Source organism: Gossypium hirsutum, chromosome D05, assembly GCF_007990345.1.
Source record: "Gossypium hirsutum isolate 1008001.06 chromosome D05, Gossypium_hirsutum_v2.1, whole genome shotgun sequence".
NCBI lineage: Eukaryota > Viridiplantae > Streptophyta > Magnoliopsida > Malvales > Malvaceae > Gossypium > Gossypium hirsutum.
Genome location: NC_053441.1, coordinates 30,328,410 through 30,353,181, shown reverse-complemented (window position 1 = coordinate 30,353,181; position 24,772 = coordinate 30,328,410). Strand labels below are relative to the sequence as shown.

Genomic DNA, 24,772 nt, shown 5'->3' with positions numbered 1-24,772 from the left:
TATAGTGGCTACGATAGAATCATTCTAGCTTTCTAGGATGAATTAGCAACTTTTCTCTTTTATAAAGGTGATTTGGTGTAAATAAAGATAGAGTTAGATCGAAAAATTAAAAATCAGCCCAAATCGAGGGGTTTAATAAAAAGTTAAAAAATTGTGACCCGAACCAAATTTTATTTTTATTTAATTTATAATTAATTTTAATTCTTATGGTATAAAAAGTTATTTTATATTTAAAATAGTAGAAATAACTTAAAAATTCTATATAATTTTTTTTAAATCTCATAAAAGTTATTCATTATTTTTTTATTTACTTAAAAATATTTTTAGAAATATTAATAAAAAATTTGAAACTTTACCAAATAGTATTCAAAGGCTATAAAAAAAAGCTTATTTTATTAAAATAAGTCTATAATTTCAAAATCAAAAATTAAATTATGGAAAAACTATGAATGGAAACAAACCAAATTATGATGGACGGTAAAAAAAATCTAAAAAACTCAATTAAACCGAACTGATAGCACCTCTAAATAAAGAAACTTCTCAAGCCTGAGTGTTTAGAAAATGAAAACTCACTAAAAGATAGAATAAAACCTTTAAAAAAGTTTACAATAAAGCTCTCTAAAAGATGAAAATAAAACTCCCTTATAATTTCTTGCAAATTCACTTCATTTGATGCTTGATTATTGGTTTTTTTGCTTCTTAGAGTAATTTGAGATGTATTTATAGTAAAGAAATTGAAATTAGTAGGAGATAAAAAATTATTTTTTAAGTAGAAGATTCATGTTTTGGAGCAATGTAGATACTGACTTGCACACTGGGGGCCGATTCCATAAAAGGGGAATCGATTCTCCGAGGATCAATCCTCTAAAGAGAGGAACACATCCTTAACACTTCTCAAAGGTGCATTTAGATATTGACTTGCCTGAGGATTGATCCTATGTGTATGGGATTAATCCCTCTATATGAAAATATCTCAATTTGAGTCCAAATATGTTTAAATATTTTTGAAGTTTTTTATCAACTCAAAAAATATAATATATAAATCAAATAATTATAAGCAGGTGTTTTTTTAAGTTTATTTTGGAATTAAAAATATTTTAAGATATTCATAATTGATTTTTATAAAATAACTTAAGAAAAATATGTAAAATTTTAAATCAAAATTTTGATTAACGAAAGCTAACAAAAATGACAAATGAGTAATTCCACGGTTCAAATGGCACACCCGTTGAAGAAGATTTCATCCTTCAATTTTTTTTTTTTTTTGGCTTAATGAAAGTTTAGCCATTAACGTTTGTATGTTTTGTCAAAATGATTTTAATTGTATTTTTGAGTTTTTTTTTGTCTTCAACCTTTGTTTTTTTTTTCCAATCTACTTTTTTTAACAGATTTAATTAATAAATTCAAGGTTTCAAATTTTCTTTTTCTTCAAAAGATTTCAATATTTCATACATTTGTTTACTGAGAAGTTTTTCTATTAAGTTTTTTTTAGATAATTACGTTTATTTTCTTTAAATTAAGAGTTATTTTTTTTAATTTAATGTATCATTTGATTATTTTATTACTTTGCACATGTAATTATCTTATTGAGTTATCTACGTAACAAATTACATCTCATTAAAAATATTCTACATATGAAATTCTACATCATCCTCGTTAATTTTTTTTTAACGATACTTTCATTAAATCTGTTAGAAAAAGCAAATTGAAAACAAAAAAAAAAAGTTGGTGGCTAAAAAAGGCTCAAAAATACAATTAAGATCATTTTGACAAAACATACAAACGTTAATGGTCAAATTTATCATTAAACCTTTTTTTAACATCTATTTTCGCCAACAAGTTTGGAAATTTTTCATGTTAAAGTCGTCCAGCCCGGGCTGTACTTAAAAATATTAAAAAAATAAGTTATTTTATTTTATTTTATATTAAAATTCCAATCTAATCATTAACATTATTAGTATTTTCTGTCAAAATTTATCAACTTGGTATGTTTATTAGACTGCTTTCATATGGCGTTACATATAATTAACAAAAATTAAACATATTAAACCAACAAAAAATACAAATAACTATAAGGATTGGACTAAAATTTTAAATTAAAAAAAATAAGAGAATTGAATTTTTAATTTTTAAATTACAGGGACTAATAGAATTTTTTTTAACCTTTGTTAAATACTAACAGGCTTGCTAAACCAAGTACATGCATGTATAACATATTATTACTCACAGTGTGGCTTAATAGTCTTGTAGGAGAGAACCCTATTATGAAAACTAAACAACCTTAATGATCTAGCTTTGAAACATAGCATTCTAAAATTAGATTTGCTAATCCACCCCCACCAATTACTATTTATGCAATAAAAAATATTTTTGTTGAAATTTAGTGTAAGAATATTTTGAGGAATGAATTTAAGTTATTGGAGCGCTTTAGGCTTAAAAAAGAAAAAATGGAGCAGAAACCTCGACCATGATACGTTAAGTACGATTTCAAAGATTAAACCCCAAATTTTAATGCAAATATTAACGTTAATTGTTGAATAAATAGAGAGGTAAATGAGTGTGACTGTTTGTCATCACCTTTTTGTGGTTTTTATTATAATAATGATTATTAGTAACATCAGTTTGGGTAAAATGGACATCATCATTTTTATTTTGCCGACTTGCCATCAACTTTACAAACAAGTGGGAGATCTGTGATAAATATCTCATGAACAAAACTCATTTTCTTTGATAAATATCTTGAATGCCTTTTCTTTTTCTTTTTTCTTTTTTTTTTTAATTTCAAGAGCAAATTATCCCAAGGGAGTGCAAAGTTCGTATATACCCTAAAATGGAGATAAAATTTCAATTTGTTTTAGTGAGATTTTCAAGATAAGTGGGGGACGTTGACAAACTTTCTTTTGGTAGATATTTTCTGATCAAATAATGAAATGCACTTTGTCAAATAGGACCATCATTACTCATCTCTATTTTCTGTTTCCATCTTACAATCATCATTTGTAATTTACCAACTTTAATTACAAGTTGGAGGGCTTTGATAATAATTTCTCAAAAACTATGTCATTCTATTCAAATTATTGGAATTGCACCTCTATTTTTTTTAAAAAAAAAAATAAATTGGATAGCTTTCCATTCATAAAAGATTTTAATTTAATTATTAAAGAGTATAAATAAGTGAGTTTGAGTTTGAAGTTGAAGTTGAGTGTGAAAATTAAAATAATTTTTATTAGGTAAACAATCCCAATCAAGTAAAGTCATATAGTTTCATTTTTTATCTTAAATTGATTAGGCTCATTAAGTGGGTAGACATTAGCTATGAGTTTTAAAGCTGCTCTATTCTCAACACAAGGATCAAACCCTCAATCATTAGTTAAGATAAGAGAAACCCTTATTATCTCATCTAACCTTGTGATTAATTAAGTTTGAATATACTAAAATATACCACTAGCAACTTATAAGCCTAACCAATCTCCTTATTTTTCATTGTTTTATTATTTTTAATGAATAATAAAAAATCTAAATTGAAGCTTTTTGAGCTTGAAATCGATTATCCGAATCAACTTATTTGTATTAAAACATAATACTTTAGTTTCTAACATAATTTATTTTTTAATATTTTTATAATGTTATTAATTAGCTCAAATAGTTAATATCGTTAACTTTTCAATTAAAATATTATATGGTTATATATAATTTAAAAGTGAATTTTTAAATCCAAAATGTAGAGGGATTAAATCCTTCAAAGTAAAAGTAGGAGGACTAAATTCTAAATGCACGAAGTGTAGAGACTGAGAGTCATGGTTGTTTGAATCAAATCAAACTGGCTGGGGTATTGGTCCAAAGAAAGTCATTAGAATGTTTGACTTGCGAATTGGTATGGAACAATTGAATTAGGCTAAAATCCATTGAATCGGTTTTTTATTTTTATAATTTTTTAATGATTTGTTTAATCAAACCGATCAACCAATTGCATGAGTTGTTCCACCACCGATTTAGTTACGAAAACCTGGCTTAGAGTATATTTTAATCTTCAATTTTTTTACTCTATAATTTAACACAAACAAGTAATTAACTAAGCACAAAGCGTGAGGCAACCATACTAATTCTTTATTAATATGGAGCTTAATCTAATGTTTAAATAAACAGTGATGTTAAGATATCAAGAATACTGAATTGTTATTAGAAAAGCAACTTGAGTTTCAGTACAGCAACTATTGCTTATTTATAGCAGTAGAAGTTAAACTGATCTAACTAACTTTAACCAACACAAATAGTGGTTATTCATTAGCTAACTAACTAACAGACTATAGCTCTAACATTCTCTTGGTTTCATTTGAATTTTACAACTCTTGTCATGTAATTGAACTTGTAAATCCTGTCGAAAGCCAGCAAACTGCTTTGGAGGTATAGGTTTTGTAAGAACATCAGCAATCTGCCTAGCAGAGGGTACAAAATTAACTTTTAAGGCACCTACAGCCACTTTTTCTCGTATGAAATGATGATCAATTTCTACGTGCTTTATGCGAGCATGATGGGTTGGATTGGCAGCCATAGACACTGTAGAAGTGTTGTCACACCAGACAACTGGTGTTTGACACATTGACACCCCGACTTCATCTAGCAGCTGTTTGATCCATAACAGTTCAGCAACACAATTAGCTAAACTGCGATACTCAGCTTCAGAGGATAACCTGGACACAACCAATTGCTTTTTGGAGCACCATGCAACTGGATTGGAGCCAAGATAAATCACATACACCGTGGTGGAACGCCTGTCTTCAACCGAGGCAGCCCAGTCAGCATCTGAATAACCTATCAACTCGAGCTGCCCTTTGGAGAAAAATAAACCATAGTCCATAGTCCCGACTAGGTACCTTAGAACACGTTTTACAGCTTTCCAATGATCATTACTGGGAGAATTCATATATTGACTTAATTTGTTGACACAAAAAGCCACGTCAGGACGTGTAATGCATAGGTACTGAAGCATACCAACTGTACTTCGATATAACTGACCATCAGCACATAGTGAATGCCCATCAGAGGCAACTAGTTTTGGGGTACTCACCATAGGCGTTGGCGTGGGTGCAGCCCCAGTCATTCCAGTTTTCTGTAGAATCTCTGAAATATACTTCCTTTGATTGAGGTACAACCCTTGAGACGTGTGTTGTACTTCAATCCCCAAGAAATAGCTAAGTTGACCCATATCTTTGAGTGCAAATCTATCATGAAGTAGACGAACGACTGTGTCTATTTCTTCAGCAGAACTTCCTGTAAGTACAATATCATTAAAATATGCCATAAGCAATAGTTGATGTCCAGCAGAGGTTCGAACAAATAAGGACGGGTCTGCTTTTGAAGCACGAAAACCAAGGTGATGCACAAGATGTTGCTTGAGCGTCTGAAACCATGTACGAGGGGCTTGTTTTAGCCCATAGAGAGCTTTGGTCAACTTACACACAAGCGGCTGCCCATTAGGTCCTTCAACTTCAAAACCAGGTGGTTGAGCCATATATATTTCTTCTGTCAGATCCCCATTAAGAAACGCGTTGTTCACGTCAACTTGCCTCAGAGACCATCCCTGCATAACCGTAACAACTAGAATAGTTCTTATTGTTGCTGCCTTGACAACTGGGCTAAAAGTGTCTCTAAAATCAAAACCAGGGTGTTGAGAAAACCCTTTTGCCACTAAACGTGCCTTGTACCTTTCCACAGTGCCATCAGCTCACTTTTTTACTTTAAAAAGCCATTTGCACCCGATGATCTTTCTATTTGCAGGCAGAGGGCAAAGCTCCCACGTCTTGTTGCGCAAAAGAGCCTGCAACTCATCTCGAACAGCCGTTTCCCAACAAGTATGTTGCATGGCATCATGAATATCAGTAGGAGGTTCAGTGAGCTCATGGCTGACCCCACTCAAATACACTTTTGGTTTGAAAACACCAGCTTTGCTTCTGGTAATCATTGCATGTGAATTAACAGGCAGCATAGGAGATGCAGTAGGCACTGAGAACCCAGTTGAAGGAGACTGTTGCAAGCTGGTGGTTACACGATAATCATGAGCTGGATTGATACTACCAGGAGGTGAACCATTAAGCAAAGAGTTCAGTGGGCTGGTCATGGGAGCTGAATTACGACACAGCATTGGTGAGACTGTTGCATTTGGTTCCGAATGTAACACCAATATCTTAGAGCTAGAAGAAGCAACAAGTGGTTGCGAGACTGTCAACTTGGAGGGATGCTTCTTGAATGGAAACTCATCTTCATGGAATGTAACATGCCGTGAGATATACACCCTACCATCAGCTGCCTGACATCTGTAGCCCTTATGATAAGGAGAATACCCGAGGAACGTGCAGGGACTGGACCTAAACTGCAGCTTTGAAGTGTTAAACGGCCGAAGGTTAGGGAAACACAAACAGCCAAACACCCGTAGAAACGAGTAGTTGGGACGCTCACAGAATAACTTTTCATAGGGTGACACTCCCAATGGAGAAGAAGGTAACCTGTTCACCAAAAAAATAGCACTACAGAACGCATCATTCCAGTAAGTGATGGGTAGACCAGCATGTGCCATCATGGAAAGACCAGCTTCTACGATTTGCCTGTGTTTGCGCTCCACCAAACCATTTTGTTACGACGCATATAGACACGTGACACGTCGAACAATCTCATACTGTAACAGGTAACTATGCAAAACTTGAAATTCTCCTCCACCATCTGTTTGCAAAATTTTTAACTTGCACCCTAGAAGCCTTTCAGCCTGTCTATGAAACACAGGAAACACACTAAGAACATCAGACTTTCTGTGTAAGAAATAAAGCCATGTGTATCTCGAGTAAGCATCTGTAAAAGCAACATAGTATCGAAAGCCATTGGACGCGACTGGGGCAGGTCCCTACACATCGACAGACACAAGTTGCAATGGAGCAGTATATTCAGAGGCTGAATGAGAAAAAGGTTGCTTATGCTCTTTTCCTAAGTGGCAAGCAGTACAGCAAGTAGTATGTTTATTTGTAGCAAAAGGAACATTACATTGATACAATGCTTTCTTAAGTGTGGCATTACAAGGATGCCCTAGTCTACAATGCCAAACATCAAAAGGAATCATAGTACTGGCAGTCAGACATTGATCAAGGAACATGGATGAACCAGGAGTACTGGAGTGCAGTTTGCATAACCCATCACTTATAGAGCCAGCAAGAAGAACCTCTCTAGTTTGTAGATCACGAACTTTGCACTGTGTGGGGGAAAACTCAAACATCACATTATTATCCTTTGTAAATTTTGAGACAGACAGAAGATTTTTAGTTATGCCAGGAACATGCAGCAACGACTTCATAAGCAAAGGACGTGATCGAGTAATTAAGGAAGACTGTCCCATGGACATAACAGGAAGAGCTGAGCCATTGCCCACATAAACTTTACCTGGACCATTGTAAGGTAGAGTTTCATTGATTGATGACCCCAAATTTATCAGGTGGTGCGTGGCTCCGGATTCAGGATACCAGGCATTATCCGCCACCGTCGCAGGAGTTGTAACAAAAGCTTGGGACTGTGAAGTTGGAGAAGAAGCAAAAGCAGGCATGCTACCATGCTGTGGAAAACTAGCAAGAAACGGATTAGTCCAGTTAGGAATTTGAGAAGGTGGACAATACCAACCTAGAGAAACAGTCTAATTGAAAGTAGGTGCTGGAGCCATCCAAGGTGCAGTCAAATATCCAGCTCCAAACAAACTCAGATTCACTTGAGGAACCGGAGGAGGCCTGTAACCAATACTTTTATATGACGCATCAAAGTGATGGTAACACCGATCAACAAGGTGGCCTGACTTCCCACACAACTGACACTGAATCCTCGATCCATATGAACGGCCACGTCCACGCCCTCGGTTATTTGAGGGATGATAAACTTCTGTGGTTACATTCTCATTGACAGTATTTGGTTCTTGACTAGAGACCAAATTTGCTAAACTAGGAGCCTCACATACCACAACATTTTGTCTCGTTTCAGCATCAAGAAGAATGGTTGTCACTCATTGAACCGTATATGGGACCTGGCTAGCAGTAACGATAGAGATGACAGATTCATGTTCAGGTGATAAGCCATTAAGAATGGCAGTGACATGCTCAAGATCAGTAATAATCTCCCCACAATTGGCAAGACCATCACAGTAGGTCTTGATCTTCATAAGAAAGTCTTTCATAGAAAGATCTCCATTTCGTTGTGAATGTAGGGCTCGTCTATAAGACATCAGTCTAGATGTAGTCTTGCTGCCATATAGAGCAACAATGGCATTCCAGATTTGAGCACTGGAATCCAAACCAATAAGATGAGGTAAAACACTCGTACTTATAGAGGATAAGAGCCATGAGGCTAGAGCACAGTCGTGCTGCTCAAACCTGATAAACTCTGGATTCTCCTGAAGAACACCACTTGGATCCACAATCTGACGTGGAGGAGCAGTTGTGCACAAATCAAGAAAATGCTGAAGTCTGTGAGTTTTGAGCGCCAAAAGAATCTGTTGTCTCCATAACAAATAGTTACTATCATCTAATAGCACACTAATCTTCTTGGTTGAAAAAAAAGACTATCAACAACCCCATCAGCAAGATTCGATGCCATTGTAGGAGCAGTGGATTGCACAGCAGAAGGACTGGATGGCAAAGCCATAGAACTCTAACTAACTAACTAACCTCTGATACCATGTTAAGATATCAAGAATACTGAATTGTTATTAGAAAAGCAACTTGAGTTTCAGTACAGCAACTATTGCTTATTTATAGCAGTAGAAGTTAAACTGATCTAACTAACTTTAACCAACACAAGCAGTGGTTATTCATTAGCTAACTAACTAACAGACTATAGCTCTAACAAGTGACACACATAGGTGTCGAGGTCTTATTAAAAAACTTAACATCTAAAACCTATAAATAATCCACCCCACTTCCTAATTTATCACAACAAAACCCCAAAATTGTCCTCCTCTCTATTATATACTATCTTATGGATTTAAGATTTTTTTAAATTTAAATTTCGAAACATATCATGATGGTAGCCTTGAAACTATAATAGCATTGAAAGATGTAACGTTATTGACAAACTTTCTAGTAGATGGACATCTAATAACGAGAATTTTTAAATTCAATCTGATCAAAGCATTTGTTACAATGTTGGAAACATGTATCGACTATAAGTCTGCTTTGGATCAACTTCAAATAAAGTTAACCGTTGAGTATCTCCTAGAGAATCCAACTGCGCTAGAGGAATTGAAAGTTGTGGCAATTAAAGTTAAAATAGTTGAAGCCACCTTTGAGATTTGATTTGTTTGCCAATGAATCAATCCTTTCAAGCCAAAATTCAACTTTTAATTGTTGTAAACGCTAAGAGGGAAAAAAAAAGTTGACCAATAATTTCCTGTCATTATTATTTATTTCTAATTAAATTAGGTTAAATACTTTGTTCGTATGTCAGTTGTAAGTTGTAACAATTTGTTGTGGTATGTCACTGTAGATGAAGAAATTTTATGGGTAAATTATAAAGTGCCACGTGTTAAAATTATCATGAATCACGGCTAAAGTTATCATGGTGAAGATAATGATATCATATTTGCGTCATAATTATTTTTGTTTAACTAATTAAGAGATAAATGTTCAAATTTTATATTATTACTAATTAAAAATAAAATAATTAAGTGATAATATTAAATTATTATTTTATCTCTAATTAATTAAATTAATAAGAGATCAATGATAAATAAGAGTTCAAACCCTTGTAGAACAATTGAACGAAGTTGTTAAATTCTACAAGAACTCTCTTTTATTTAAGTAATTAACACTATAAAAATAAGCTACCCCAAGCTATTCTACATATTCACAAGTTCTAGAAGCCCAAAAACTCTCTGCGGAATTCTTTGAAGAAGTTGAAGAACTTGATGAAATTCTGAAGAACGACGCATTAGTTCTAAAGAAAAACTGTCTTTTGATCCAGTTCAACCATGGAGAAGAAGCAAAAGTTGTTTCTGAAGAAAGTTGCCCTTCGATCCAAATCAACTAAAGAAAGAAGGTGTAAACCCATTTCAAGAGCAAGTCACCACGACACTAGAAGCAGTTCACATCCATCCAAGATCAAGTCAGATGATCATTGGATCAAATCCAAATCGAAGAGAAGAATCAAAGGATATTTTTCTTTGTATTCGAGAAATTGTATAGATTGTAACTTTCTTACAAAGTCATCAATAAATTTTACTTTAAATTTTCAAGTCAACTTTCGACTCGAAATTTGTGTGTACAAATTTCTAACACGCCTGGTGGGACAATCTTTGCCTTTCATCTCTTCTCTCAAAGTCAAAGTCCAAAGTTGTTATGGCCTCAAAAAAAATAATCATTATCAATAAGCCCGCTCAAGCTAATCTTGCAGCTTATTTGGCTTCATCATCAAGCACCAATGTCCTTGCTCATCCCTATGGCACTAGGTAGAAGACGAAAACTCTTTTAAAGTTATTTAGACAAACTTATTCAATGCTTAGTGACAAACCACTCCATGATGCTTGTTCACCAACTCATGAACTAGAAGAAGTTTCCCCTCGTGGATCAAGTGTAGCTCACTAATTATCATTCAAGGGGAAAGGCATCCAATCAAGTGACCATGTCATTCCAACATCTCCCCCAAAGCCAAATTCCAAAGTGATGAATGTCATGACGACCAACACCATATCCTTGGAAAAATAAATGGCATCCTTGGCAAAGTGGAGAGTATTATTGCAAGCTTCAAACAAAGGGACAAACAGATAGAGTTCATGATGAAAAGGATCTTTGATGTTACTCGAAAAAGGTCAATCAATGAAGAAGTTTAAAATGAGAATCTATGAAAAGAGCTTGGTGAACAATCTAATGTGCAACTTGCCAAAGATCCTCAACCAACAATAAATGAAGTTATCACTACCGATCAACTCAAGGAGCTCATTAAAGAAGTTTTCAAAGATCAAGTTGATTGTGTAACTCAACCTTCATAAACCTATATCAATCCATACTCCTACAGGATTGATCGCCTCAAAATGTCACCTAACTGTCAACCTTCCAAATTCTAACAATTTTATGGAAAAGGAAATTCACGCCAAAATGTCGCTCATTTCATGGACATTTGTAATAACGTTGGAACTGGTGGTGATCTCATGGTGAAGTAATTTGTTCCGCTACTAAAAGGAAATGCCTTAGGCTGGTACACTGACCTTAAGCCTAGAACAATTGATAGTTGGGAACAACATGAACATGAATTTCTCAAAAATTTCTAAATCATCCATCACATTATCAAATAATCAAGCTTACTAGCAGAAAAAGTGGAAAGATGAACCAATCATTGACTACATCCACCACTAGAGGAATCTAAGTCTAAATTGAAAGGAAAGATTGTCAAAATCTTCAGCTCTCGGCATGTGCATCCAAGGAATGAATTGGGGATTATGCTACTTTCTTCAAGGCATTAAGCCAAAGACCTTTGAAGGTTTAGCCATTCAAGCTCATAGAGCTGAGTATGATGATTACTGAAAATTTAGAGCCTCTAGTCCAAGATCCGGAAAAGGGTAAAGAGAAGCAAGAAACTCACAAAGGGGTAGAACCATTCCTAGCAAAGGAGAAAGAGCAACCTATAGATATAACTCTAAGGGTTCGTTTAGCTATGCTTTTGAGAAGAACCTTTCCCTAAAAAACACTTTTCACTCCAAAGCATTGCTAAACAAACATCGGTTGAATGAAAATTTTAACTTAAAAAAAATGCTTTTCTTCATATGAAAAAGCTAAAAAATTTAGCTTTTCCTAAGCCAAAAGGGCTTTTGGCTAACTATTTACATTTTTATCCTCCATTTCTCTTCTCCCAAAACACACAATAGAATCCCAATTTTTTCTTCATTTTCTCTTTCAAAGTTTTTTTTCTGGTTCTCTTCTCTTTTATTTTCTTCAATTCTTCCATTTTCTTCAAGATTGTTGCCTCTCTCTCTCTCTCTCTCTCTCTCTCTCTCTCTCTCTCTACTCCCCTAATCTCATCTTCTCGTTTTAACTCTCTATTTAATTTTTTCATTTTTTCCCATTTCAGGTTGTTCCTCTTTAATTTTCCATCGGTGAGCTTCTTTTCTTCTGCGACTGTTTTAATTGTTCTCTTCTTCTCTTTAATTATTCCTTATGCTTAGTTTAGTTGTTTTCTGTGACTTTTTTCGCTTGTGAAAGAATCGGGTTTTTTAGCTCTTGATATTGGATTGGAATATTTCAATCTCTGGTTTATGATGAAACAAGAAAAAAATCTTACAACAATTGATTGTTTGATTTTTTTAACGAGATGAGGCTCATTTCTTGATTCTGACTTTTCTTGTGACAAACGTTTGCCTTCAAAGGGAAATGATGATGTTGAAGGGCTTTTATTTTTAATTTTTATCTTTGTTGTTTTTCACTTTCATTTCATATTCTCTGAGTTTATATGAAGATTAAGTTACATAAGTTTGTTATCCTTAATTGATGTTGGTTTCATTACTCTATATTTAGATTGTTAATTAGTTTCATTAAGTGAGTTTGTATCTTGTTAACTCTTGACATTAACTCAGTGAAGCATTTAAAGCATAGAAGTATCTACATGATGACTTATTGGTGGATGAATGCACATTTCTAGGTTGTAGTGTATAAACTTGTAAATTATTAGGCTCCCTTTGAGAGATTATCTGCTTTGTGCTAGTCTCATGTGATGAATATCTTCTATTTTGTCCCCCTACTGTTGCCAATTGTTGAGAAAATAATTGCAATTTTTATACCACAGAAACCAGCTGGTGGGGTTTTGTTGCCCAAATCAACTGTCAAGTTTGAAAGGTATCTGATGGGGGACGTACGATGACAATCTGTTGAACACATTTTTCCCTTTTCAAATAAATGCTTGAGATGTCTTAATTCATTTTATGATTTCAACTTCAGTTAGTTTTAGTCAGTGCTGAAATAGGAAAAGTGGAGCCTGGAAAGAAGGTAACGAATTCAGGAATTTTCTGAGCAATCTCATGCTAAGTGATGCCTGTCAAAATGTTGCCATTTTCGTATGTAGTTATTCTAATAATACAATCTAAAATAATTCCTAAACCTTCGCAGGATCTTTTCTCAGATATAAATGCTTATGAGGTTAGTTAGCATTCCTTTTTGGTGAAAATATCATTTTGTGTTACCTTGGGTTGTCTTATATGTCGATATTCAGCCTAGTTAGAAAAGAAATTCTAGTAACTTGCAAGTTTGGTAGTAAGACTATCACTAACTATCAAAATGATGGTATTTGTTATAGCGATGAATGTTTTTTAGGCATAATCTCTAGTTCATTCATTTGGTCGTAGGTTTTTTTGAAGAACATAATAGTAATGTTATATTTCAAAAAGTCGGGTGTACTGCACATGAGGTTTCTAAAATGCTATTGTGTTGCTTGCAGGTGGATTTGGGAACAGATACTAGGCATGTGTTTTGTAAAGAGAGTGACTTGTTAGCTAAAGTTGGTTGAAGTTTCTTCTGGTCTTTTGTTTTAAGATGAAGAATCAATTGTATTTCAGAATTGAGCAGTTGTTATTTGCAATTATAATGTTGTTCAATTGTTGCTACATTTATGTTAATAACTTATTGGAGATAATGATAATTGTTTAAATGTTAAGAAAGCTTGGTGTTTTTAAACATGCCTTCATAAAATCTTTGGGGAATAATATGAACTCTTTAAAAATTTGACTCCATGTGAGTTGTGAAATCCACCAACTATTTTGATTTCATTGATTTTTCAACAAATTCTAGAAGATATTTTCCTGTTCTAACAAATGGCTAGAAACATTATGCATCTCTATGTTCTTCAAGTGACTAAGTCATGTAAATTCTTAAAACTTTGGCATTTCATTTCTGTAAGACATTTTTTATGGCAGAAATGCCAAGTTATAGTTTTGAAAAGCAAACGATGATCGTTGCTGCTACAATGGCGATACACAATTTTATTCGGAAACATGTCGGTCGAAATTATACAGATTTTATGGAATACGAAAATATTAACAAGGCATATGAGAATATTATTGATTCAGAAAATGTACATGATGGAGAAAGTGATGATGACGATGATGGTGAATCAAACAGTTCAAGTGGTTTTGAAATTGAATTAACAAGAGATGTTATAGCTTCTAGATTAATGAATCACTTTAAATTGTAAATGCTAATATAAAATTTTTAGTATTTATATTTGGTATATAAATATTATCCCTTTTTGAAACTTTAATCCAAATACATGTAATATTTTAATTTGTTAGGTTTATATTTTCTATGTTATGTTAATATCTAATATGGGTTATATATTCAAATTACATTTTAAAATAAAATTATAAAAATGTGTTAAAATCATTAATTAAAAATTAAAAAAATTATTTTTTAAAATAATACAATTGTGTTAATATCTAATTACAAATATTTAATAATTATATTTAAATATTTAAAATATAGTTTATATATTCTAATTAAATTTAACAATTAATTAATATTAATTAATTAGAAATATTTATAATTAATATTATATATTAAAATATTTATAATAAGTTATAATAAATTATTTTGTATATTCTTGTTAAAATATCATAATATTAACTAATTCGAACATTATTTAAATGCATATTTGTTACTTTATAATACCATGTCTAAAATGGACATTTTATTTCTCAAAAGCACTTTTCGACAGCAATATTAAACACTTAAATTTTAAACTAAACTTCTCAAAAGCACTTTTCCATAGCACTTTTCAAAAGTATTTTTCAAAAGCAATACTAAACTATCCCTAAGCCTCTCAAGGTGTCTTCAAATCCAAGCAGTCTTCTCAATTTCAAGACAGAAGCAAAGGGAAAACTACTCTAAAGTAAAGGTAAGAAAAGAAGTATTTGTTCCTTGATTTTGACGTCGCAAGTATGTTGGAAGAACTTCTTAAAAACAAGCTCATTTAGTTACCAAAAATGAAGCAGCCAAAAAAAGTTGATAAAATTGATAATCCAAACTACTGCAAGTACCATCGCTTGATCAGTCACTCTCAAAACCATATACTTAAAGGATTGATTATTCGAGGATGCTTGAAAATTATCAGCCTCTAACATTCCATCAATTTGATGGCAAAGAAAGTTCATGTTAACGTGTTTCACATTTCATAGAAACTTACAACACTGGTACTAACAGAGATCTTATGGTGAAGTAGTTCATTCGATCATTAAAGGAAAATTCCTTTATTGGTAAATTGATTTGAGCCTAGGATGATTAACAACTAGGAACAACTTAAGTAGGAGTGAGCCTTCGGTCGAATCAAGTGGAAAAAATTTTGAGTTAACAAGTCCTATTTTATCATCCTAATTCGATTTGAAATTTTTTTTCGAATCAAGTCGAATTGAATCGAGTGAAATTTTTCAAATTAAATTAAAAAAATTAAACATGTCAAATTAAAATCTTGTTATAGTATAACTAATTCCATGTTAGAGCATATAAATTTGAAACAATATATATTTGAAAACTTTTTCAAAGCAAAATAATAATAAAAATTATTTTAGTATGATAAACTTGAATCATTAATTAACTTATTTAGGTCCCCAAAATTATTATTCTACAAATTTTGTAATTTTTTAACATTCTTTATATATTTTTTAGATTTTTTTTGAAATTTTTTAATTTTTTAAAAAATATAAATTTTAGAATTTTTATAAATATTTTGAATTTTAAAAATTATCTTGAATTTTTTTAAATTATTTTTATTTTTCTTTGTAATTTTTTTTAAAAAGAATCTAATTTTCTCATTTTCAAACTTGACAAGGACTAAAAGGGTATTTACACCAATTTATTATTCGAATTGTAAAATTCAACTCGAACTCTAAACTCAAATTACTTATTCGAGTTTACTCAAATAATTCGAATAACTCAATTCAATTAGCTCAAAATTCGAAATTTTTTTTATCTTTTTCGAATCAAATTGAATTTTACTTACCTTGAATTTAAGCAAGAATTGCTCAACCAAATTTATAAGACTCGACGCATAATTATGATTAAACTCACAGGTTCACACCAATGGAGAGAATAGATAATCATTAACTACATCCATCATTAGAGGAATCTAGGTTTTATATGCGAAGAGAAATTGCCCGAGTTTTTCATTGACATGTGCATACAAGGTATAGTTTTTGTGACTTTGGGTACATTCGTCAAGGCATCAAGCCAAAGTCTGCCAACTGCAACAAGTTAAGAACTTCATCAGCAAGAAATCCATAAAGGGTGTAAATTTGTTTTGCCATCATGTAAATTTTAGTGTTTAACGCTTAATTTTTTTTTTGGTTAATTTGGTCCCTTTTTTTTAATTGAAGTGAACCGTTAATCTTTTAAAAAGAGTTAAATTATTTTTTAATAAAAACACTGACTAAAATATTAATTCTTTTAGCGACGTTGGTATTTTAGTTCACATATATTTCATGCTGACATGACATTACTTATTTTATATTTCACATCAAAAAATAATTTAAAATTTATAAAATAAAAATAAAAATGTAAAATTTATAAAATTTGATAAATATTCAAAAAAAATTAGCAGAAAGTACATATGAATTGTCATGTAGGCTACAATTTTAAATTTTTAACATTTTAGTCAATATTTTTATTAGAAAAACAACAATTCAATTTTTTTTAAAAGTTGATGATCGGTTCAACTATTTTTAAAAAATAAAGGGTAAATTGGTAAAAGAAATAAATGCTAAATGTCAAGCATATTTATACTCAAAAGAAAAGCAAAGCAAAAGTCACCATGAATAATAGAAAAGAAAAGTATTTTTCTTTTAATGTTGAAAATCCAAGCATAGGATAGAAATAAAACAATAAAACAATATAAAGATTTTTGTCCGCTATACAAAAATTGGAAGGTAAAGTATTTAGTTGTGAGTGATTTCATTTTAGTCACTTAAAATGTAATTTTTATAATTTGGTTACTTAACTTTTAGGTATTTTTTTTATTTTAGTCACTTAAAAAATATTTTTTAAATATTTATTGGGGTAACAAAATTAAGAATTAAAATGATAGAAATTAAAATTTTATAATTTTAAATTTCGAAATACCAAAATAAATTGAATAAATTGTTAAATTTTTTATCCATCGATAATGTGTTACTATAATATTAAAATTAAGTAATTTAATTGCCTTTTAATTTTTAAAATTTAATTTAATTTTTTAGACTATCTTTAACGAAATCAACTCAAATAATTCATATTTAATAATTTTTTACGAAACTTAAATTTTTTTTGTTATATAATCTTGAATCTTCCATGCTAGGCTAAAAGTAAAAGAAAAAAAATACTTGCAATTAATTAAATTTATTATTTTTTCTTCATTTGAGGTAAAGGAGTGATGAAAAAAATATGAGCTTTGTTTAAAATAGGAGATAAAATTAATTAATTCAATTAATTGTAAGGATTTGTCTTTGCTTTTAGTTTAACATGGAAGATTTTTTTGGGGGGGTTTTTTTTAGGGGGTACATTAAGAAGGATAAAACCATAACTAGACTAGGTGAGGCCAAGTCATTCTATAGCAATCATCATGTAGCTTTGTAGGATTTCATCCGGGGGTTACATATATATACATGCCCAGAGGCCTTACGAATGCCATTATTGCCAAATCATCGACAACTCGGTTACCCTATCTGAATACATGTGTCACACTAATCCTCTAAGAACGTTGAATCATTTCTTTAATAGCTTGCAACACTGCTAAATGATGTAACTCAACTGATTCGTATTGAATTAAATGGATTGTAGCCATACTATCCATCTCAAGCACAACCCTTTGAAGACCTAAACTCCAAGCAAGTTAAAGACCATCTAGAGCTCCCAAGAGTTTGGCGTTTAGAGTAGAACAACAACCAATATATTTGGAGAAGCTAGAAATCCACGTATCATGCTTGTCTCAGATAACTCCACTTGCTGAAGCATTACTTGACACTTTACACATAGCACCATCAGTGTTTACCTTATACCATCCTTCCTCAAGTGGGTGCCACCCTACAAAACTGCAAGTTTTGTTTTGCCTTTGCTTGAAAAGACTCATTGTTTCTCGATTGAGCTGAAAAAACTTATCTTGCATTCTATAACTCTTCTCCAAGATGCTAAACCCTTCAATGAACTCTACATTAAAGACAACATTGTTTCTTCTAACCCATAATTGCCAATAGATAACACCAAAAGGAGTCGGTCAATCATCAGAATTACACGCAACATAATTAGAGTTAGATAAGTTAATCTCAATCCAATCATTTATACTAATATTAAAAAATTCTTCTCTTTTTTCGAGTTTGATCATCACCATCCATGTCACTACATGTAACGCCCCGGAAGTTGGGCCTAAAAGTATCGGGCCTTGAGCAAGGGAACGGTTAGGAAATTGTGTACAAAGTTATGTTTGCTTTAGTGGTTAAGGGTCCTGAAAGGATTTGGAAAAGTCATGGGTTCAAACCTGGGCTTTAGCAAAAATTTTGGTTTTAAGTGGATAAAATCCTGGATGCTTGGATTTAGGCCTTTTAAATTGTTGTGTTAAAAAAATGACATAAGGAAACATGTGGTCTAGTAGTTGTGGCGTCATTAAGGTTACAAGGGAGTCTGGGTTCAAGTCTTGGCTTTTGCAATTTATTTTGGTTTTTCTTTTAAAGGAACCTAGACTTTGGCCTTTAGACCTTTTTATTAATTGAAGATAAAATGTGTCACAAAAGAGCTTGTGGCAAGGAGGCAAGTGGCATGTTGAGCTATTGAGGGAGGGCTTAGGTTCGAATTCCATTGCAAGCAAAAAGGATATTTATCTAAAGTAACAGGGAGCTATGCTATATCATGGAAGAATGAGTAAAAAAGCAAGGCATAAAAATGAAAGAATTGATAATCTCCCTGAATTCTTACGTCTCCATCAAGGAAATCCTATCTTCTTCTCTATCTCGACTGAAGTATTAGGAAAAAATTTTAATGTTCTTTTATCTTGTTTATATATTAGGTTTAGTATTGGTAGGCTTTGCCCCCGGAGGATTAGACATCAAGTGCCTAATTCTAATTATTTCTTTTTGAAGTTTTTTCCTCTCATTCTTCTTTGGTCAAACTTAACATCTCTCTGCTTCTACTTTCTCTCGACCCAATTTAACCCCTCTCCACTCTTATGTTGTTGTTTTTCTGCTCGGTTTCTTTAGGGCCGAATAGTTCTTCTTCTATATTCTTTTGATGCTAAGCCGAATCGATGTTTCTCTTTCTGTTTCCCTTCGACTCATAGCCTTGAACTAGATAGCAATCTCCTTCTTCTTTCACTGTGGTCGGTCGCAGTTTGGAGGTCACTTAGACTTTCGGTAAGCTCTTATTCTTTCTTGCGTTGTTGGATGCTAAGCGCTTTCTCTTTCTTTAATAAATGTTTCCTTTGGTTGTTCACGCGTGGTCAAATCTCTTTTCCTTCCCCAATGATGGTGGTGGCACTTTCAGTTTTTTAGATCATTACAAGAGGTGAAGGGGTTTGTCAAAGATCGCAATGGTAGTCAATCCTTTTCTTATCTCGCAATCTAAGGTAATCATTTGGCTAATAACGTATGATGTCAGCCGATTATTCTGGTGTTGGGTTCCTAAATTCGATTATTCTGGTGTTGGGTTCCTAAATCTTTTGATGTTTTTAATCTTTTAATAGAATCCGTGGACAGGCAGATACATGATTAAGTGGGTGATCAATTCTGGTAGTAGTCTAAGAAGGCTAGGGGCATCCGATCAAGCAAGGTTCGGGTTTGACATTCAGGGTTTCTGCGCTATTCCGAAAAAGAGTGTGTAATCACACCTTCTCTATTGCAAATCGACAAAAGTCGAAAACCTAAAAACATGGTAACCGAGGCCACATGAGTGTGCGATCATTCGTGCGGGAAAACTAAGTCCACGAGACTAGGTGGTGGCACTTTCAGTTTTTTAGATCATTACAAGGGGTGAAGGGGTTTGTCAATGATCGCAATGGTAGTCAATCATTTTCTTATCTCGCAATCTAAGGTAATCATTTGACTAATAATTTATGATGTCAGCCGATTATTCTGGTGTTGGGTTCCTAAATTCGATTATTCTGATGTTGGGTTCCTAAATCTTTTGATGTTTTTAACTTTTTAATAGAATCCATGGACAGGAAGATACATAATTAAGCGGGTGATCGATTCTGTTAGTAGTCTAAGAAGGCTAAGGGCATCCGATCAAGCAAGGCTCGGGTTTGACATTCAAGGTTTCTGCGCTATTCCGGAAAAAAGTGTGTAATCACACATTCTCTATTACAAATCGACAAAAGCTGAAAAGCTAAAAACACGGCAACCGAGGCCACATGAGTGTGCAATCATTCGTGCAGGAAAACTGAGTCCACGAGACTAGGCGTTGGACGACAGAGGCCTCTATGAGCATTTCTATGGGCTTGAGCCGTAAAATTATCGAAATACCCTCGAATGGTAAAATTATTGAAATACCCTCGAAGGGTAAAATTGTCAAAATATCCTCAAAGGGTAAAATGACCGAAATATCCCCATGGGGTAAAATGACCGCTATGCCCCTAGGAGATGAAATGACTGTTAAAGCATTGTGCTATGTATGCCTGTTTTGCTTTATGATATTTATATGACTATTATTGAGTATGACATATTGCATACACGTATGATTTATGACATGTCATCCTGCATGGGGTTGGGTTAATATTGACGGAGGAAGTGTATGGCTTGTAGTCGTTTTGTTCAAGGCTTACTGCCTTTTTGCTTATGGCTTTTAGTCATTCTGTTAACTGACAGCGTTGTTGCGATACTTATGGCTTTTAGCCATTCTGTCTATGGTGCCGAGCCGTTCTATTGACTTAGTGCCGCAACCGATGCTAAGCTTGGTGCGTTGGCTGGGTGGGTCGATTTTATCCCCACATGGTATGTTGGATGGTACGGGTGGTGTATTGGTTGGATTGGGCGGGATTTCTGTCTGCATATATGCATCTGATACTGATTCTGTAATGGGTTTAGGTCCACCTGGTTCTGTTAATGGGCTAAGGCTCACTTAATACAATGCTTGTGATGGGCTCAGGTCCAGTCTATTTTTGAATACCGTATATTTGATTGTTTGTATTATAAGGGATTACACACTGAGTTTTCGCAAACTCACCCTTCTGTTTAACTGTACAGGTAATCCCCAACCTTAGGCGATTTGGAGTCGCGAGAGACTCGGAGAGGGTCACACAACTGCACATGTTTTATTCTGTTTTGCTCATTTACTTAAGCAATTTGATTTCGATTCAGGTTGTAATAAGGCCTTTATAATTTTTGGATTTTAAACTTGGGATTTGATGTGATTGTGATTTTTAATTGCTAGAAGTAGAACACGATTTCCAAATCAATAACTGTTTTCTAACATTACGTTTTCGCACCTCAATTTTTAAATATCACGTTTTCGCAAATCATTTGCTTTAAATTAAGCTTCTGCAACAATAAGGTTTTGAAGGTAATAACTTTTTAATAAACCTCGATTGAAAATAAACAAACGCAAACTGAGGTTTTTATAAATTTTAAATAGCAAGAAGTTTGAAGTTTTCAAGAAGGGTTTTTAATGAAAACATGGTTTTTGAAAAACACTTCAATGTGACACGCCAGATTCGGCCATAACGTTTGGGCTGGGTCTGGGGTGTTACACTACACTAGAAAATAATGTCTCAGAACATGATTAATGGTTTCTATTGAGTTCCCACACACTTTGCAGTTTGTATCTAAATTAAGATGCATTCTTGCTCTTACATCATTAGTAAGTACTTTGTTTCAAAAAGTAAGCCAAAAAAATATTGTACCTTTTAAGGACCCAAAAAATGCCAAATTCGATGCCAGATTTTATCACGACTATTAATCTTCAGTCTACAAATAGAGTCGCATGCCAAACGAATCGTAAATATGTTCTTGTTATCAATACCCCATCCAACAAAATCATCCAATCATTTGATGAATGAGGTTTATAAGTTGAAATCCTCAACACCATTGGACTTGGCAAGATAGATTTGAACAAATCCCAATTCCAATCCCCACATGGCAATCCATGTCTAAAACTAGAACATGATTATCAGGTATAAACTTAGGTTGTGTACAAACATCCACAAGGGGACCCCATTCTTTCACCCAATTACCTTTCCAAACTATGCCTTCTCGTACTCTACTCCAAACTCTGTAGATGCCCTTCCACAAATGAGATACATTCCTCGCATTGAAAATCGAAGGCAACTTACCTACCCATTTATATTTTGCTTTAAGCACCTACACTAATAATTGGTTCGGCTTCTTAATAATGTTAAAACTAATCTTTATGAGGAACGCATCATTATAACAACCAATCTTCTTGAAATTGAGGCTTACGTTCTTTGTATCTTTACAGATTCCTTCTCATTTCACAAGACTTATCCCTTTTTTTCTTAGTATGACCCCAATTTTTCCTCATGTTATCCACTATATATTGGAAAGTGTCTTTTGCTACTCTTTGATGAAGGAATGGAACACCTAAATATTTTTCCAAATTATCCACATGGGAGAAACCAAAACCACCACTGATACCCAACTTTAGATCCTGTGTCACATTTTTGGAGAAAAAAATCTTAGTTTTCTGAGTATTTACTCGATGACTAGATTTTTCACAAAAATACTCAGTACCTTCCTCATAACCAACATCTGATCCACAAATGCTCGCTAAAAAGATTAAGTCATTTGCAAAAAAAGGTGTGAGATACATGGACCAACCTTAGCAAGTTTTATAGGCTTCCAACCTCTTCGTTGAACTTCAAAGTTAATCAGATGAGCCAGTCGTTCCATACAAAGAACAAAGAGATAGGCAATAGTGGGTCCATCTTGTCTTATTCCTCGAGAGGGAGTAAAGGCATCAGATAAGTTCTCATTCCATATAACTTGCATTGTCAACGAACTAATGCAAAGCATAATAAGATTTTAGACATTATCTGGAATACCAATATCCTCCAACATGTCCTTAATAAAATCCCATTGAAACTTGTCATAGGCTATCTCCAAGTCTATTTTAATAGCCATCCATCTTTTCTTTCCTGCTTTCTACGCATAGTATGAATGACCTCCTAAGCAATAATAATGTTGTCTATTATATTCCTTCTAAGGACAAAACTTGATTGATTCTGTAGAACCCATTCCTGCATCAAGGGTTTTAACCTCTTAACTATGACTTTAGTCACAATTTTATACAGCACCGTGCAGAGACTGATTGGCCAAAATTGGGCTAAATTTTTTGGATTCTCCACCTTTGGAATCAAAAATAGGAGTGTTCGATTGATCCAAATCTCAAATTTACCTCCATTCTAGATATTCCTCACAAATTCACAGACACTATGTCCCACCACTGGCCATTTTTTATGATAAAAGATTGCGTGTAATCCATCAATTCTAATCACTTTTAAAAGTGACATCTCGAATACAACCCTCTGTATCTCCTCATTAGTTAGTGTAGCTTTCAAAGACTCATTCTCAACAACAATCATCTTATAGAACTGACCTTAAAGAGAAAAGCCACTGATAATTGTCAAATTCTTAGTGAACAGGGATTTATAAAACTGAATGGCCATATTTTGCAATATTTCTTGATCATCACACTAACTGTTATCACTAAGCTTTAATATGCTAACTTTATTCGACCTTCTTCGATTAATAGTATTGGCATGAAAAAACTTAGTGTTTCTGTCATCGTCGCATGCCTATTTACATCGAGCCTTTTGTTGCCACAAGTTCTCTTCTTGAGATAGCACCTCCTCTAGTTTCAATCTGAGTTACTTTTCTAAATTCAATAAGAACTTCGAGGGATACCGATCAAGCTTCTTTTCAATCCCTTTTAGTCTAGCCAAAAGTAGTTTTTTCTTTCCACCTATGTAACCAAAAGGGCTGAAATTTCGTTCTTTAATTGATAATTTTTTTCAAAATTTTCAAAACACCAAAATAAATTAAATAATTTGTTGAAAATTTTTTATCCATTGATAACGTCAACTGATTTGTTACTATAATTTTGAATCTTGATAAAACAAGCAGAATTTGATAAATGTTGTGTACTATTTTAGTTTCTACTGTCTTTTCACTTTAATCCTTATTTTTTTTACCCCAATAAATACTTAAAAATGGTTTTTTTTTGTGTGACAAAATAAAAGTGACCTAAAAGTTGGGTGACCAAAATAAAAGTGTAAACATGATGTGGCATGTACAGTTATCTGTTGTTAGAGATTTAACGTTTGGGTGACTAAAATGAAAGCGCTCTAAAAGTTAGGTGACTAAATCACAAAGATTTCATTTTAAATGACCAAAATAAAAATACATTAAAAATTAGATGACCAACAAAAGGATTTACCCAAAATTAAAGAAAATTAAATGGAAACAGAAGCATTTTGTGAACACTTACATCATCAATCCAAACATATTGCAACAATTTTTATTTAAACAATGTGTATTTGATAGACTCAATCTCAATAGTATTTGATACATTGAGTGTATTTTTTTTATTCTACGAGTAGATTTATACAATTGATTGGTGTTTCATTTTTAAAAAATATTTACTTTTTTAAATAGTTTACTATAAATTATAGGGTATTTGTCAACTCGAACTATCCAATAATATACTAACAATATACTAAATAATTGTTTAAATATTTAAAACCATTAAACTTGAAGCAAATTACATATTAACCCTATTAACAGTAAATAAATAGATGTTGG

The 24,772-nt window shown here is 32.9% G+C and overlaps 1 long non-coding RNA gene across 1 annotated transcript; it reads left to right on the top strand.

Moving 5' to 3' along the window:
- Positions 1 to 11,359: 11,359 nt before the first annotated feature.
- On the top strand, positions 11,360 to 13,666 carry LOC107904197 (uncharacterized). Its single transcript, XR_001686155.2, has 4 exons — positions 11,360 to 12,112; positions 12,799 to 12,998; positions 13,119 to 13,148; positions 13,447 to 13,666. It is a non-coding gene; the product is annotated as an uncharacterized lncRNA (long non-coding RNA).
- The last annotated feature ends 11,106 nt before the right edge of the window (positions 13,667 to 24,772 follow it).